The following is a 12710-nucleotide window of genomic DNA, read 5'->3' as shown; positions in this document are numbered from 1 at the left end:
CACCATGTGACATTGGGTGTAACGCCCTGTGCACAGCATACAATAACACTGATTTGTCCTAGGTATGAAAGTCTGTATACATTGAGCAATAATGTGAGTATGAGGCTCTGTAATAACACACCATGCGTCACTGGGTGTAAGACTCTGTGTACCTTGTAAAATAACAGACTGTTCCACTGAGTATCTCTCTTTCTCCCTCATTTCATTCTTTCCTTTTTCTTTCTTTCTCTTTTTTCTGCCTCTGTTTTTCTCTTTCTTTCTGATTTTTCTTTCTCTTTCACCTTTATTTCTCATGTTCTCTGTTTCTTTTTCTCCTTCTCTTGCTCAGTCTTACTCACTTGCTTCTCTCCTTTTTGTCTATCGCTTTCTTTTGTTTTTCTCTTTCTGTCATCCTCAGCAAGAATCAGGGGCTTTCGGAACAAGAGAGATGATGAGAGGAAGACGACTGTGGACGTTTATGCTCAGGAGCAACCAAATGATTATTAATAGAATAGAGACAGTTTTGAAGTTCTGCATTCTGTCAACTTGGATCCTCCCAATCTGCAAAAAATGATTTGTTTAATTCTCCACTGGTCAAGCGTAAGCCTGGTGTTTAGATGAAAATGTAACCAAGTTATAAATGTCAGTGAATCACTCCCTTACCGTTTGACGGTTATTTTTAGATAGTTTAGACTGTGATTGCAAAGCCCTGTCAACAGCAGAACCTGTGAGTAGGATTTGTTTTCCTTTCTGTTGCCCTTGTTTTCTGGTGTGAGTTCCTCAGGGTACCGGGGTGAAACTGAGAGGAAAGGAGAGTTCTGCAATTTCTATCGTGCCTTTCACTACCTCCTGATGAGCTACAGCACGTTACAGACAGTGAAAATGCTTTTGCTGTAAAGGCGCTGGTAAATTGTAGGAAGAATAATCAGCCAATTTCTGCACAGCAAGATTTCACATAAAACAACAAGCTGCAGAGCAGAGAAACATAGAAATATAGAAAACCTACAGCACATACAGGCCCTTCGGCCCACAAAGTTGTGCCGAACATGTCCCTACCTTAGAAATTACTAGGCTTACCCACAGCCCTCTATTTTTCTAAGCTCCATGTACCTATCCAAAAGTCTCTTAAAAGACCCTATCGTATCCGCCTCCACCACCGTTGCTGGCAGCCCGTTCCACGCACTCACCACTCTCTGAGTAAAAAACTTACCCCTGACATCTCCTCTGTACCTACTCCCCAGCACCTTAAACCTGACGTGTGGAAGTATTGGTTGAGCGATAAACATAGGCTCAGAGTGCTGGGAATAAACCCTGCCTCGCTGCCCCTTTTTCCAACAGAGACATGGAATCTTTCTGGTCCACGTCACAGGGCAAATGAAACGTCAATGTTGCATCACAGCCCAAAAGGCATCACCTCTGACAGTGCTGCACTGGGGTACAGAGGCCTGGTGGTTAAGTTACTGGGCCAGCAGCTAAATTTCTGGGCCAGTGATCCAGAGATTGGAGTGAATCCACCATGGCAGCAAGGGAATTTAAATTCATGTGATTAAATAAATCTTGATTTATCTGAAAAAATATTTTAGTCTCAGTAACAATCAGTTTTCAGACTGTCTTTATAAAACATCTGGTTCTCTAATGTCCTTCAGTGAGGAGATCTTATCTGGTCTGACCTGTATGTGCTTCAGGGCCCATGAATTCAGTCCACTTCTGACAATAAATGCTGGTGTTGCCAGTGATGAGCTTATCCTTGTGAACAAATAAATTTTAAAAATTTTCCTCTGTTCTCCTGTAGGGCATCAGCCTGAATTATGGAATCTAATCTCTGCAATGGGTCTTGAAGCTATGACCAAGAGCTGAGGCATCTACCTTCTGAGTATATCTCTAGGAGCAGGGGAGTCATTCTGTCCATAAGACATAAGAGCAGAATTAGGCCATTTGGCCCATTGAGTCTGCTCCGCCTTTCGATCATGGCTGATTTATCTTTCCCTCTCAACCCCATTCTCCTGCCTTCTCCCTGTAACCTTCGACGCCCTTACTAATCAATAACCTATCAACCTCTGCTTTAAATATACCCAATGACTTGGCTTCCACTGCTGTCTGTAGCAATGAATTCCACTGACTCACCACCCTCTGGCTAAAGAAATTCCCCCTCACTTCCTGTCTAAAGGGACGTTCTTTTATTCTGAGTCTGTGCCCTCTGGTCCTAGACTCCCCCACTACTGGAAACATCCTCTCCACATCCACTCTCCAGGCCTTTCAGTATTCAGTAGGTTTCAATGAGATCCCCCCTCATTCTTCTAAACTCCAGTGAGTACAGGGCCAGAGCCATCAAATGGTCCTCATACATTAGCCCTTTCATCCTGAGGATTATTCTCATAAACCTCCTCTGGACTCTCTCCAATGCCAGCACATCATCCCTCAAGTTTATTCCAACATTCAGCTAATGTGCCTCAACCCCATTTACCCATCTTTCCCCATGACCTTCAATTCACTTCCTCCACAACCATCAAGCCTTTTATTCTGCATTCTGTTATGGCTTTACCTTGTACTACCTCGATGCACTGTGTAATGAATTGATCTGTATGAATAGTATACAAGACATGTTTTTCACTGTACATCGGTACATGTGATAATAATAAACCAATTCTAATTCATCCACATCCCCTTCTGTGATTCCGTCAGTACATCAGTTGAGGAGATCAGGCAGTGGTGATGCACTCTTTGTAAAATAGCCAGGTTTGACAGTATATCTGCAGCTGTTAGAGAATCATTGATTTCAGATAAGGAGGACCAATTAAAATTAAAATAACAACAGCGCATAGTATCTGCTTAAACCCTTAGGCAGGATTTTCAAGTGGGCAAAAGCCACAAAAAAGGCTGGGCTTATTCCACTTAAACTGCTCTTGTACACTGCAGAACATCACAACAATGGTCACACTGGTGTACTGGAGGTGCTATGTTGGGGACGGTGCTGAGGCACATTAATGGGGCAGAGTAGATGGAGCTTTATCTGCATCTACCCTATCCTTCTCAAGATGCTCAGTCTCAGACCTCCACCTCTTAATTGACCCATTTACCTACTCCTGACAAACATGTGTTTTGCTCGCCCTTTACCCCAGCTTCAAGAAGGGAAAAACCTCCTGCTTCCTTCTCTAGTTAGTCGAGAAGCAGAATGAATCCTGTAAATGCTTGTCCTCCCTCTGGTTGAAGGTGTGCCAGTATATAGACCCCGCCCATAGTGCAGCAAGGTGAGCTCTCCTGATACACGGTGGTGGTCTGAGCACAACACCAGCCGCGTGGAAGCCACTGAGACACAGTAGGTACAAGCCTGTGAAGCTTAGAGGCAATCCATTAAGGATCCCCATCCTCCAGACCTCTGTTGAGAGTGCTGAAGCCAAGATGAAGATTTCACCATATATCCACCAACTCATGAAAACTGACCAGTTCCCTCAACTTCTCCACTGACACTTGGCCACACTGGGGACCAGAGCAATACCCCACCTTATGTTGAAGTCCATCCTGCCAAGGATGATGCGCTTCTGCGATTGATGGAGCTCAGGAGTGTGGACACAGTTTGCAAAGTGCCAGGCCTGGAGAGAAAAGACGTTCACAAAATGTAAGAGCTCACTGTTCAGGCAAATGGCACGAGCTCCTGAACCTATCAAATCTCTGGCTGAAAAGTGGGGATTAACAAGTTCGTTACTTCATTGGAAAAAGAGCTGAGCTGATTCATGAAGACTCCCCTCATCTTGCCAATCCAGGAGCCAGATGGTTTCAGCTTCCAGAATTTTCCCTGCAGAAAATTCACTGCATATCCCCCTTCCCTGAAGACCGAGCGATTAATAAATCTGCTGAGTGGCCCTCTGATGTTGAGGCTGACCATGGTTATCTTTATGCAAACTTATTTAAAATCCAGTCAACAGCATCTTGCAGTGAGGAGAGAGCACAAGTGTTCATTGCTCTCTACCCCCTCAGCAGCCCAGCGAGGAAAGCCTTGAATCTCCACTGCTTAATTGAGCTCTTGCCCTTGTCCTCAAACTTTTTGAGGACAGTACGGGTAGCCCTCACAAGCAGCATCATCTCCAACCATCAGTCAACAGCTAGATGGACTTTATTGCAATAACCCCTGGAAATCCAAGAGCTCCCCAGTGGTGTTGAATGGAGCCTCATTAGGGAGCATGAGGGTGTCCACAGCTTTGATGGTGATAGAGTCTAAGTCCTCCCTGTCTCCACACTGTCCCTATCTTCCTCTAGACAGTTGCTGCGAGAGGCTTACACACCCACTTCACGTAGTGCAGCAAGTGCTTTGGCTGTGTTATCTGGCCCCACCACCATCAAGGTCACACCCTTAGGTCAATAGCGGAGGAATCCTCCCTGACCTCCTGCTCTTGCAGGCAATATGGGACCAGGATCCGTCCCTGCCTTGGCATCCAGCTAAAGAGGATCCACTGTCCCCAGCTGTGAAAGCTATCAGGAGCCTGGTTCTGAGATTGAGAGAAATTTTCCCTCTCCATCCCACAGGTCTAGGAGATGGGGAACATTGACAATATTTATATTATTGCAGGGTCAAGAGTACTGAGGTAGCACTGGTCTTAGGTGGATATGCCTGACCTATGCCAGTTATGCCACCTCTCCTCAGCCAGGATGCCGAACCCAGCAGTGGAGGAAGAAACAGTGCTTAGGAGTCTGCAGCTTCTCCCACTGCAGGGCTGCCTTCAGTCTGCCCAGGGTTAGATCCACTAGGGAATTCCTGCTAACCTCATCCTATGAGCTAGAAAACCCTGCCCAGAGCTCCTGGCCTTGTAGTTGGGAATTATAGGGGAAGTCTGGGAACCCACACCAAGTATCACCGTCTTTCCATCAGATGGGACCCGCACTTCCAACAAGCAGGAGGGGCTCCTCCCATGGGCAAATGGGATTAGTGTAGTGGACAAAACGGTCGGCATGGACATGGTGGGCTGAAGGTTCAGTTTCTGCGCCGTACATCTCTGTGCCTGTTATCACTCTAAATCATCCTGGAGCCTCTCTGCATCCTCCTTGCAGATCACATTCCCACACATGCTTGTGGATAACAGGATGAAGAAGTATAGGATGAGGAGTCAGGCGTTGGGTAGGTGTGATTGGGAAGGCCGAATTACCTGAATCCTCCTTGTAACATCAATGCATGTGACTTGGTCTGGGTTAGAGTGGTGAAAGCACCAAATGAGGTCTCGGAGGTCCTGCCTTCTGTAGTTGAGCTCTTGGGACAAAGCCTTTTCCAACTGCACCACTGGGTGGCAGCAGATTCCCATGCAGGCACCAGCCTGTTGATAAAGTTAAATGCTGGTGCTTAGAACATAAAGCACGCGGAGGCAGGCATTTGGTGCAATTGCTCCTTGCTGGTCTCTAACTCCCCACATCTCTCAATCTCCCCATATCACCCTTTTCTTCTATTCTTTTCATCCCCCTGTGTTTATCCAGCTTCCCCTTGGCCTGGGATGATAGAACTTTCCAGCTCTTCTTCAAAACAATGGAATGAGATTTTCTGAGAGAGGGATAGAGCCTGGGTTTGTGACTCATCTGAAAAATGGCACTCCACACACCTATAAACCACCAGATCATCTGGGTATTGTCAATTTGCAGTTTGTGGGATCTTGCTGTGTGTGCTTAGCTCTGAAATTTCCTGCATTACACTTTGAAATGAATATTTCAAAGAGTATTTCACTTTGGTTATGAAGAGCTAAAGGATGGTCGGAGTGCAGCCAGGGGAGAGTCAGAAGGGATATTGTGCTGAGTTGAGTAGCTGATTCTGATCAGGTACCTGCCCTCACACCTGCTCTGCTGTTCAATAAGATCATGGTTGGTTCAAGAACCAAATGTTTGAAGAGAATAGCGGTTCAAATGTTTGAAGAGAATAACTTGGACAGCAAGAACAACTTGTGAAAATTGACCACTCTGGTAAGACACCAAAACTAAATGCCAATGAGAGGTGCCATTTTCTTGGAGAGAACATGCCATAGCACTAATGCTTCGGAAACCATCAAATCACATTTCCTGGCACTCACTGTCTCACAGGTACTGCTCTCGCAGTCCAGTTAGTACAGAATTCTTGAGAATCTCATTGAGACAGGAAGAGGCCCGATGGGTGGACAGACAATCCAATGATAAGGTTTTTGAAATGGTTCATGGAACCCCTTTGCCTCACCCAGAATGAAGCGAAAGGCTCCAGTCGGTTCACAAAGAGATGATTGAGGGTTCTGTTACAGTTTCAAAGAGCCTCTTGGAAGCTAATAGAGCTCTGGGGTTTGGTTTGGGGGTGTGCGGGTGGGAGTTGCCCCTCCCTCACCCCAGCACTTCTCAGAGAGCCAGTTTACCATAACTTACACCCAATGCTGTCCACCCATCACCCTTGGCCTCACTGACTTACATTGAATGGTCCTTGTTTCAGTCCTACTCCAGAAACTGCATCTTCTCATTTAAAAAAAAAATCCTCATTCCCATGTTCAAATGGCCTGAGGGTTTCACCCCCTTCTCTGCTTCTATAATCTCCCCCAGGCCTACAAAAAAGCCAAGACCTCTGAAGTCCTCCAACTCTGGCCCCCCTAGATCCCAGATTTCTATTGTTGGAACCACTGGTATCTGTGCCTTTAGTTTGCCTGGGCCCCTGCTCTGTAGAATTCTCTTCTTAAACTTTCTGTTTCTCACTTATTCTTTAAGAAGCTCCTTAATCCTCCTTCTAGAATCGAGCCTTAATTCCCCCCACCAAATCTTGCCATTCTGGACTGCCTACTAAATTTTGTTGGGTAATTGCTTCAATGGTGTTTTGGATGTTTTACCATGTCTAGGTCTATAAAATGCAAGTTGTTATTGTGAGTCAGGTACAACTGCCTTTAATTAACAAAGGCTTACATTTGAAGTTTCAAGTGAATCAGTAAACTTCAAGGGCAGTTGTTACAAAGGTTGACGAAAAGTTATGCTTAAGTTTAACGTAAGTTTCAATAAAGTTAGAATTACTGCACGGAAACATTTGAATTACATGCAGTGTTTACATCAATGTTAAATTTTCCTTGCAAAATATAAACCATGCTTGAAATGTTTGAACCTGCTTCTGTCACCTGAATTAACTTAATATAAACATTTGCAACTGCTTCAACTTTAACAAAAACCGGTTGTAATCTTGAACACCTCTTCAGCAGCCAAGAAAGACTGGACCAAGACAAGCATCGTGACTGAGAGTAGAGGGGCTGGGTAGGTGCAAGGATTGTGATTGGGATTGGAGGGATTGGGTGGGATAAGCATTGTGACTGGGGAGTGGAGGAACTGGAATTGGGGGCGTGGGGAGAACAAGCTTTAAAGCAAAGTCAAAGGGACAGAGTTGGAGGAAGCAAACACACGGTAGAGAGGTCTGTGTGTGAACAGAAAGGGCTTAACAGTGGTGAGGATAGGGAAGTAGTCACACTGACATGGACTAAAGTCACATTGAGATAACAATTACTTGGCGTAAACCTCTTCTTATGTACTTCCATGGCGTAGAATCCCAAAGTATCTAAAGTGGCAGCTGAAGGTAGGTCCACCAGTGGCGGAATGATGTAAATCTGCAGTCATGATCTCTATTTTCTCTTCTTTTTCAATTTTTTAGTAATCTTTGCTGAATTCAAAAACACTCCCATTCCTCAGACTTACTGCTTTTACTAGCGAATTTATAAAGCTTTCCTTAGCTTTAGTACTATAATTTTTCCTGTTATCTATGATTGAACCACCTTTTCTGTTGTCTTTGTGCCTTTAAGGAGTGTATATTTGTTGCAAATCATCCATCATCATTGTAAATGTAGTTTGAGTTCAGCAGTCATCTGAGCATGGACTTGGATGAAGAAGGGGACAGGGTTAATTTATTTTAAATTTATTTCTTACATCCAGTTAATTGTTTTTAAAGGTTGCATCTACATAGCTTTGTAACTTTAAGTTGAGCTGGTTAACATGTATTCTGGTGGAATGGTGGAATGCTGCTATTTGACCAACTGGAGACTATTCTTTCACCCAAGGCTTCTATTTTAAAGCCATAGAGTTATACAGCGTGGAAACAGGCCCTTCAGCCCACCAAGTCTGTGCCGACCATTAAGCACCATTTTACAGTAATCCTACTCAAATCCCATCTTATTCCTCCCACGTTACCATCAGCTCCCCACAGATTCTAACACTCATCCATACACTAGGGACAATTTATAGTGGCTAATTAACCTTCCAATCTGCATGTTTGTAGGATGTGGGAGGAAACCAGAACACCCGGCGGAAACCCATGCATAAAACGTGCAAACTCCACACAGACAGCACCTGAGGTCAGGCTTAAACCAGGGTCGCTACCGCTGTGAGGCAGCTGCTCTACTCACTTTTCCACTGTGTCACCCATGTTTTCTCTCTCAGGTTTATGAGGCATTACCTGAGATGAATCTCAGGACTCTCAGTGCACTTTTACAGCCAAGGAGTTACCATTGAAACTTGGACTCCGTATATGGCAATGTTTATTATTCCACTTCCGGAATTTACCGCCAATCCCTAATTGCCCTTGAGAAGGTGCTGGAGTTTTAACAGCGATTCAATACCACCTGTTGCAGGTTTCCTCCCTATAAAGATATTAGTGAACAGACCAGTGATTTCATCGGCTCCAAGACCAAATAGTATTTTTAAATTCCATATAATTTTTAATTGTATTTAAATTCCACAGATACAGTAGTGGGATTTGAATTTTACACCTCTGGAGAGTTAGTCCAGGTCTCTAAGTTACTAGAGCAAAAAGCAAACTGCTGGAGGAACTCAGTGAGTTGAGCAGCATCAGTGGAGGCGAAGGGATAGTTAATGTTTCGGGTAAATATCCTGCATCAGGACCCCTGCATTTGGGTCGTAATGCAGGTAGATGATGCAGGGTCACAACCCAAAACGTCAATGATTCCTTTGCCACTATAGATGCTGCTTGACCCGCTGTTCCTCCAGAAGTTTGGGTTTTTTTGCTCCACACTCCAGCATATGCGGTCTCTTTGCGGCTCCCTCTGGGTTACCACTGTACATTGTAGAAAATGCAGCATCCTCATGAATGAAGTAAACAACCAAATAATCGATTTTACTTTTTGATTGAGAGGCAAATATTGGCTGGATCACTAGTGAGATGCATTTAAAACTGTTTTTCACAGCCATTTGAGAAATGAGGTAGTGTCTCAATTTAGTATCCTAACTGAAAGATGGCACTTTCAACAGCGCAGCACTCCCTCAATATTGGCGCAGGAAGTGTCAGCCTGAAATATGGTCTTCAGCCTTTGTTTTGAGACTTAAGTCCATGGCCTTCAGATTGAGGTGAGAGAGCTGAGGTCACCTCCACCCACCTGTACTGAAAGGCCCTTTCCCTGCTGTCCTCCATTGAGAAGCTTGACTTCTCACCCACCCTTCCCCAAGTCCATCCACCTGAAGGAACACCTCACCTTAGAGTGGGGTCTGGCTGCCTCATTCACACCATCAAAACCAAAGAGATTATAACTGGATAATCTTCAAGGTTTTGGTGTTATTGATAGCCCTGTGTGAGAAATGAATGCATTCTCTGAATACCTTCCTCTGTGCTCAGTGTAAAATTCAATCCACCCCACCATGATAAGTGATTTAGGATATTCCATTAAGATTTGGTTTTGTTGCATTACACAAGAGAAGTTTAGATCCCTGGCAGTGAGGGGCTGGAGTAATTGCAGGGAATACATTGCAAAACAATAGTTTTGGTCATTGAATATATTTGTTTACCTGGAATTCCGAGAGCATTCCCAGACAAATTATTGGTTGCACAATTTCTTTCATATATAACACTATGATTCACTTGGTATGTGCAACCTGAACAGACACATTTCCTTTACCACCCTATACAATGTTAATGGGCCGAACCCTGCCTGTTCATCCTATTGAATGCTATCACAGTGGTCCCATTGCCCTTCCCGTTCATTGCTAATGTTTCAAATTCCCATGGACAACACTCCTTGTTCACTTCCATTGAGATACCAATGCATCCGCTGCCCTTGCTATTCAGCATGGCAGTACAGACCTGCAGAAGTGACCTGGGGATGGAATGCTGCTTTGTGAGCTGCTGTCTCTGTTTGCTGAGCTGACTCATGGTTAGTGAGTGTGGAAACCTCAGCTTGCAATCACACGTTTATATCTGGGATCTGCCTAAGCCAAGCATAACACTGCAAGAATAACAAGCTACACTTATATTGCACTGTTAATGTAGTTGCTTAGTCTTTTTTCAGGTTCTGGGCATCATTGCCATGGCCAGTATTTATTGCCCATTCTTAATGCCCATGAGCTGAGTGTCCTGATAGGCCATTGCAGAGTCAACCACATTGGTGGGTCTCGAGTCACGTATTGGCCAGGCCGAGTAAGGACATTTCCTTCCTTGAAGGATGTGAGTGAACCAGATGTACTTATCATTATCAATGACCAGTTTTTGTTAATTATGCAACAATAATAATACTTCCATGTGGAATTTGAACTCAGACCTACAGATTGTGGGTCCAATAATATAACTACTCCTCACCACTGTATCCCCTACGAATCTCAGGGGGGTAAGCCGATGGCTGCTCACGATCAAAGTGAACCTGTAATCGACAGAGCACCGAGAGCTGTAGTACAAGCGAGAGTAATGATGGGAGGAGCTGAGACAATGCGGGAATTTTGAAAACAAGTGTCAGAAATTCAAATTACCATTGCCAAACTGGGAAGCAGTATGGGTCTGTGAGCACAGGGACACAAGGGTGAATGGGACCCATTGCAAGGGTGTGCATGAGGGACTAGGTCTCCGATCAGTGGCATCAGCAAGGCACGGCAGTGATGAAGTTGCCTTCTTCAGGTAGTAACAATAACATTCTCCATGCACAGTCCTGATGACCTCCAGTTAGAAACTCAACACATCACCTCCCCCCTCCACAACCCCTCCCTTCTCGAATAAACTGATGGTTAACTTCACACCATCAAAACCACAGAGATTTTAATTGGATAATCTCCGAGGTTTTGGTGCTATTGATAGCCCTGTGTGAGAGGTGAGAGGTGAGCTCATCTTTCTGAGTGTCTATACTGCCATACCAGTAACTTCCCAAAGTCCTCTGTGGTTAATAAACTAATCTGATGTGCATTCAGCTTTGCAGAGTAGGAAACACAGCACCCAACTCATGCACAGCAAACTCATAGGAACAGCATTGTGAAAATGGTATATCATGATCTGAGGATAAGTATCAGCCAGGACACCCAGGAAAACTCTTCTTGTCTTCTTCAAAGTAGTTTGAGCCTTTTATCAGCCTGAAGAGGGTTGAAAGGGGCTCAGATTATCACCTTGTCTGACAGTGCGGCTCTCACTGAAGTGTCAGGCAGACATACACTGGTGTGACAGGAGCCCACAGCTGCTGAGAGACTCTGAGTGAGTGTGCTGGAGGACTGACCAACAGTGAGCCATTGTAGCATCTGACCCAAACCCAAGGATGAGGCACCTTGCCTGTGAATGCTGGTCTACATTATTAACACCTTGGAGATTATAATTAGATTCCAATGATTCTACAGCTCACCCTGTGTTTGAGCTCAGCTCTTCCTGCTCTACATCTGCCCTGTGCTCGGCACACTCTTAAAAAATCCAGAAGTAACTTGTGACTGACTACAAGATCTGGTGTTCTGGCATAAACTGGAGGTGTTCAAAGTTCTGGCTGTGTGGGGGCGGAGTAATTCCAGGCAGCTTAGTGCAAAACAGTTGGTATTTGTTCTTTGCAAATAATTATTCACCTGGAATTCACCAAACATTATTATGCCAAATTATCAGTTGCACAAACTCTTGCAATCAGTTATCAAATCATAACATTGTTACAGCACAGAAAGAGACCATTCAGCCCATCAAGTCCATGACAGCTCTTGGTAGACTTAGTTGGAAGTGCTCTCAAACATCCCAATGGGCCAAGAATTTCCCTCCCGTTCCAATTAACTATAGGTTAAACATTCTTGCTGTGTAAAATCCCCATAGACTACCTCCCAATCCATTGCCGACCTGCAGAGCTTGTCTGCTGAAGGCACAGACACAAGTGGTAAGGATAGGGTACACGAGGCAAGAATTGGAAGAGCACTGACCAAACTACTGATTACAGGACTACAAGAGGAAAGAGAACCAGGACACAAGGAGTAGGGATGATGCGCAGGTACTCAAATTGGCAGTGGGATACCATTAGAATCAGTGTTTAGGTCACAACAATTCATCATATTTATTAACTTTGATGTTGAGATAAAAAGCCACATGGCCAGCAACATAAAAATACCATTGTAAGCAGAATTTTTAATAAAAGGTATAAGGAGAGGCTGTGGTTCTAAAGGATCGGCAGGAACAGCGTGTGCATGTGCATAAACCTTTACATTGGCAGGACATGTGAGAGAGTGGTTGGTAAAGCATATGGGATCCTGGAATTCATAAGTAGATGCATAAAGTACAAAAGCTGGGAGGTTAGGTTGAACCTGGACAAAACACTAGTTAATCCACAAATGGGAGTACTGTGTCCGATTCAGGCTACCCAACCGTAGGAAGGATGTGAACATCAAGAGAGATGTAGATTAGATTTACTTGAGTGATTCCAGCCATAAAGGATCTCAGATCCAAGGTAAGACGGGAGAAAATAGGACCGTTCTGCTTGGAAATGTGATAGAAATATAGATGAACATGACTGGTCTGGAAAAAGTAAATAGAGAAAAGA

The 12710-nt window shown here is 44.4% G+C and overlaps 1 protein-coding gene across 3 annotated transcripts in view; it reads left to right on the top strand.

Moving 5' to 3' along the window:
* The window catches only part of LOC127582419 (cAMP-specific 3',5'-cyclic phosphodiesterase 4C-like), a 199690-nt gene that overhangs the window by 90742 nt on the left and 96238 nt on the right, over window positions 1–12710 (top strand). The window lies entirely within an intron of this gene.

The sequence above is a fragment of the Pristis pectinata genome, chromosome 24 (assembly GCF_009764475.1).
Source record: "Pristis pectinata isolate sPriPec2 chromosome 24, sPriPec2.1.pri, whole genome shotgun sequence".
Classification (NCBI taxonomy): Eukaryota; Metazoa; Chordata; class Chondrichthyes; order Rhinopristiformes; family Pristidae; genus Pristis; species Pristis pectinata.
This window is presented reverse-complemented; position numbering and strand designations above follow the sequence as displayed.